Genomic DNA, 5,706 nt, shown 5'->3' on the forward strand with positions numbered 1-5,706 from the left:
GTTTGGATATTTGGAATGAGAAAGTGAAGGCGAGGCTAGGGTGTTAATTTGAAGGCCATCAGACAAACTAGGGTTTTGGCTAATTTTTCGATTGAAGATTCGAGGACACCGGCTGGGATTTGAGGGCTAAGGTTCAGGGATTTGGAACGGGGAGGTCAAGGGGGTTCTAGGGTGTGAAGGTGGGGTCATTTGGAGCTTCGCCGCCGCCGGCGGCGGACGGCGGAGGGACGGTGGTAGACGGTGGGGTGACGGTGGGGATGTGGTGGTGCTACGCCGGCGATATCAGGGGTTTGTGAGAGATGGTGAGGCAGGGGGTTCTGGGGGGGGTGGCTATGTTCGGACATTTATATATTAAACGACGTGGGCTTCAGGACCGTCCGATCAAGAAACCTCGACGGTCCTGATTGAATGAGCCCAAACGACGTCGTTTTAATGATCTGGGGACTGGACCGGGTGAGATTGGACTGGGTTTGGACGGACTTGGGTATTTTGACCGGGTTTTCTTTGGGCCTGGGGAGTTAGATCAGAGACTGGCCCAACATTTGGGCCTTTTTAAGTAAAATACTCAATTTCTTTTGATTTTGTTTTCTTTTTCTTTTCAAATTAAAGCTTAAAAATCTAAATTAATTCTAAAACTAAATTAACCTACCCAATCTATTTAATAATTGATAAAATTAATTAAATACCAAATTTAAAAGAAATCTAACCAAAATCAAAGTTACAAATTAAACAAAGCAAAAAATAACTCATTTTTTGTGATTTTATATATATTTGTGAAATCCTAATTACTAATTAATAAGATAAAATCCTAAATGCAAATGCAATGCGAATTTTTGTACTATTTTCTATGAATCATGTCAACTAAAATGCTCACAGTAAAAATGCAAATAAACACGAAAATTGTGCAATTAATTCTTACAAATTAAACAATTAAAAGAAAAAAAAATCATAAATTAAAGAAATCTGTAGGAGTAATTCGTGCAAGGCAAAAATCACATGCTCACAGATGCAGGTTCCAAGCTTCAAAACAACACAGTGGGAACTACTGGAAAAGTGGATCGTCCAAAGAGCAAAGGGTAAATCGCAGAAAGCCCAGGTATTGAAGATGGCCTATACAGAATGGGTGCATGCAATATGGATCGAAAGAAATCAACGCAGATTCGAAATGAGATCAAGGAAGGCAGAACAATTAGTGAAGGAAATAGCATACGTGTGTAATATCCGAGCTCCTACTAGAATTAAAGAAATGGTTCAACAGTTTTGTATTTAGTTAGCCTAGTAGAAAATAGTTTCTTTTCAGTCCTATAGATAGATAGCAAACTGGGTTGTAGTCGCGCTATGGCTCTTTACTTGTAAATATTCTGGTGATTAATAAAAATTTAGTTACCAAAAAAAAAAAAAAAACTGAAAAAGGAGAGAGAAAAATATTAATTAGCGTATATGGTGCCTTAAGTGTAGGATATAACTATAATTAGATATTTTGCTATAAAGAATAAAAGGTAGCTATATAATATAATTTTTTAAAATGATATTTATTTAAAATAAATAGGGTACTAAGTTTTTCTATAGGGTGTAAAATTTCCTTTTTTTCTCATGCAAACAAAAGCCCAGAAAAAGTGTCATATCTGATATTGGGCCAGAATCTAGAGAGTTAAACTGATGGGCTTATTTTAAGCTAGTTGGTTGTCAGAAACTTCTTCCCCTCTCTGTATTTTCTTTGTTTCTCTTCCTCTGTTCTATTTCTATCCTTCCCTCTGTGTTGAATCTTCTTCTTTATGTTTACTCTATTACTAAGTTGTAATGTCTAAGTAGTTTACTGTAAGAAACATCTACTACTGTCTCTTGTGGTTTGTGTTAAGATAAATATTAGTTGTAACAAAAAGGTTCGAGTTTTTTTTATATTTTACTATGAAATTATTTTTCTGTACGTAATTGATAATTTTGTTGTATTTGTTTTTGTGTTTAATGCAGGGTTTTCATTTGCATTAAAGAATTGGCTTTTGAATATCAAGACTTCTTGTGATTATTTCTCTCCATTTTTAAAAAAAAAAAATGGAAGGAATATCTAATAATGTGCATGGAGTTATATTAGCTATATCATCCAGTATTTTTATTGGGTCTAGCTTTGTTATTAAGAAACAAGGTCTAAAGAAGGCTGGTGCAAATGGAAAACGAGCAGGTTTACTCTTTTTTTTTCATCTCCATATTTACATAATTCATTTCATTAGCTTTTATAGAAATCCGAGTTTCGGTGGCATACGGTTCGAAACAGGGTGGATAAATGGGTTTGCCTTTCACCCATTTTCATTTAAATACCAGAAAATTCTTTGCGGGAGTAGTTGTGAGGGCGGCTTTTATTGCACCATTTATTCTCTCTATATTTGGCACTACTGTTAAATCTATTGGTTTCTTTAAGCAATGGAGTAGTTTATTTATGTTAATTGTTTGAATATACTTTCTCCTTGTGGGGATTGGTCATTTTATTGCACCATTTATTCTCTCTATATTTGGCACTACTGTTAAATCTATTGGTTTCTTTAAGCAATGGAGTAGTTTATTTATGTTAGTTGTTTGAATATACTTTCTCCTTGTGGGGATTGGTCATTTTTCTTTTAAGGCTTACTCATCCAGACGTGAAAACAAGCAGGTGCAAAAATACAAGTAAGGCGGCATACAATAGACTCAATATCGACCAGCACCCTTCCACATACCTTAAATATATATAGCGAAAGTTTAGTGCATCAAACTAACCTTTTTAGGTCTTACTCATCCACATGCTAGGATCAAGGGTACATTAACATGTCTTTCTAGGTTGTAACAAGTTTAGCATACTTGTAATGACCTTCATTGCTAAAAAAATTCTCCTTGGTTATACTTTTGTGTCGTTTAACTACATATAGTTTACATATATTTAGGTTACCTAGTTATTGTATTCTAGAGAAGTTTTGAATGTTAAAACATATATGTACATTTCGAACTACATGCATGGCAAAAGATGATGAACTAAAACATATGCCATTGCTGCCAATGGAGATCTTGCTTGTGCATAAGACCATATTTCCCTTGTAAAGTTTCTGCTGTTCTTAGTTGAGGCCAATGTTGTCAAAGACGCGCTTAAGCTCTGAAGCGAGGTGCAAACCATGTTGAGCGCTTCAACTCGCTTAACAGGCGCTTCAGTGCCGTTACCAAGGCTCTAAGATATGCTTTTCCTTGCCAACGAGTGTAATCCTGAAGATCGACACTAAACGATTGATATTTCACTTTATCGTAAATTTTTTCAATTTCACTGCCCATATAATTGTTATTCATGCTTATAATTATCAGTTTTGGACTACACATACATATTTGTATTGTTTTTCTTCATTACGCCTTTCTTCATTAAAAAACATGCTTTATTTGTGCCTTGCGCTTAAAGCCCCAATGGACCTTAGAGCCTTTTTGAATTTTTCGCCTTTGATAACGCTGGCTAAGGCTAGGCAAATTGCTCCTGATATTTATGATTAACAATAATGCTGAATTTTGAATAGGTTCAGGAGGCCACTCCTACTTATTGGAACCTTGCTGGTGGGCTGGAATGTTATCTAGTAAGACACAGTAACTCATCCCAAAAAATTTGTTATTTTATACAGTTACTTTAACTTTTAGCATGAGTTCTTTGAGCGTTATAGCTTATCCCGGCTTGCTTGGGGTTAAGGCATAGTTGTATGAGTCCTGAAGCATATAATCTTTTACATCTGGGTATACTTACATGTACAGTCAAACCTCTCTATAACAACCTAGTTTGTTCCGATATTTTTTGGCTGTTATAAAGAAGTATTGTTATAGAGACATATATTTACAACATAACATAAAAATCGGTTCAAAATAAACTTGCCTTTTATAGTGAATGTAGGTCAGTATTGGGCATTAATTTGTTGAAAACTGAGAAAATAATGAAAAAGCTCTTGGATAGGTTCAAGGAAATGCTTAACCTTATCAAAAGAACCTCTTAGAAAAGTTAATCTTAGAGCATGACATATGCATTAATCTGTGAAACAGAGACAATACTATCTTGATCAAAAGCTGGTTCCATACTTCAGATCTATGTAAAGCTCACTATATATATGCATATGTAAGGTTATTCAACAGAGAGAAAAGCAACAGGCATTTGTCAAATGTAATTAGGAATAGTCAAGTTTTTAATTATATTTAATGCTAATCTTCTTATTTCTTGTAGTGATTATTGGAGAGGGAGCTAACTTTGCCGCTTATGCATATGCCCCGGCAATACTTGTGACACCCCTAGGGGATTTAAGTATGATTGTAAGGTATGTGATTATGTAGTTTAGAATTGGTAATCAAAGAAACTATTTTTGGTTCAATACTGATATAACTTTCATATGCAGTGCAGTGTTAGCCCATTTTATTTTGAAGGAGAAGGAGAGATTGCATATCTTTGCATATGGTTGGTTGTCTCTGTCACTATTGTCTTACGTACACGCGCCGCTAGAAAAGAGCATTCAATCTGTTAAGGATGTCTGGTAACAGAGCCAGGTATACTAAAGTAGCAGTTCCAGTTACATTCTTCCAAATTTGTGTTTACAACAAGAAGAATAATTACGCTTCAACCCCAACCAAGTCAAAGTCGGCAATATGAATCCTCAGTATCCATGTCACTGTATTTAGGCTCTAGATAAAAAGAGAAAAGTTTCTCTAGTACTATAAATTCTCTACTGGCATATAAATTTCTGAAAAGGCTAAAAGATTCTAAGAAACACATCGAACCTGAAGTAAAGACAAGGCTAAAGATTTCGTGTAGTAATAGTGAAGTGACAGTTGGATTCACAAATTGTAATACAGATACTTGCTATCTTCCCTTGAATATCTACATGCTTTGTTTGTTAAAGGCTTTTGACAAGGACGCTTTCACAGTTATGATTCTAGTACTTATCCTTATTGTGCGGTTTGTGCCTCGTTATGGGCAGTCGCATTTGGTTGTCAATCTGTTCTCTCACGGTCTGTTGTTCGCTTTTATGATATATACTATAGTCCACTGTTCAAGCTGTGCATTTCTTTTATCTTATCTGTTGGCTGTTTCTTATGGTTGTGGGTGTCAAAGCAACTGGAATGGCTATGAAGCTCATATTTGGAGGACAAAATCAGTTCAAGTATTTTGAGACGTAGTGTTTCTCCTTAAAATATTATACACTACTAGAAATCCGGAAAAAACGACCAAAATTTGGCGACCAAAATTGGTCTGTCAAGAAAAGCGACCAACTTTGATCTCTAAATTGGAGAAAATAATTAAATAATTATTCTAAATACATTAGCGACCAAGGTTGGTCGCTTTTTGGTCGATAATTTGGTCAAAATGTTGACCGGACTGGTCAGACTTGCTTGGTCAAAGAAATACTGAAATTAGCGACCAACTTTGGTCGCTAAAGGGGGACCCACTTATAAAATTTTAATAATTATATTATTATTTAAAAAATTTATAAAATATAAATAAATATAACTTAAAATTAGCGACCAAAGTTGGTCGCTAACGAAAGGGGAAGCAGATAGAGACCAACTTTGGTCGCTAATATGGGACCCGGTTATAAAATTTTAATAATTATATTATTATTTAAAAAGAATTATAAAATATAAATAAATATAATTCAAAATTAGCGACCAAAGTTGGTCGCTTACGAAAGGGGAAGCAGATAGAGACCAACTTTGGTCGCT

The 5,706-nt window shown here is 35.0% G+C and overlaps 1 pseudogene; it reads left to right on the forward strand.

Annotated features, from left to right (window-relative positions):
* Positions 1 to 2,052: 2,052 nt before the first annotated feature.
* On the forward strand, positions 2,053 to 5,163 carry LOC109244483 (annotated as a pseudogene).
* Positions 5,164 to 5,706: the final 543 nt, after the last annotated feature.

The sequence above is a fragment of the Nicotiana attenuata genome, unplaced genomic scaffold (assembly GCF_001879085.1).
Source record: "Nicotiana attenuata strain UT unplaced genomic scaffold, NIATTr2, whole genome shotgun sequence".
Lineage (NCBI taxonomy): Eukaryota > Viridiplantae > Streptophyta > Magnoliopsida > Solanales > Solanaceae > Nicotiana > Nicotiana attenuata.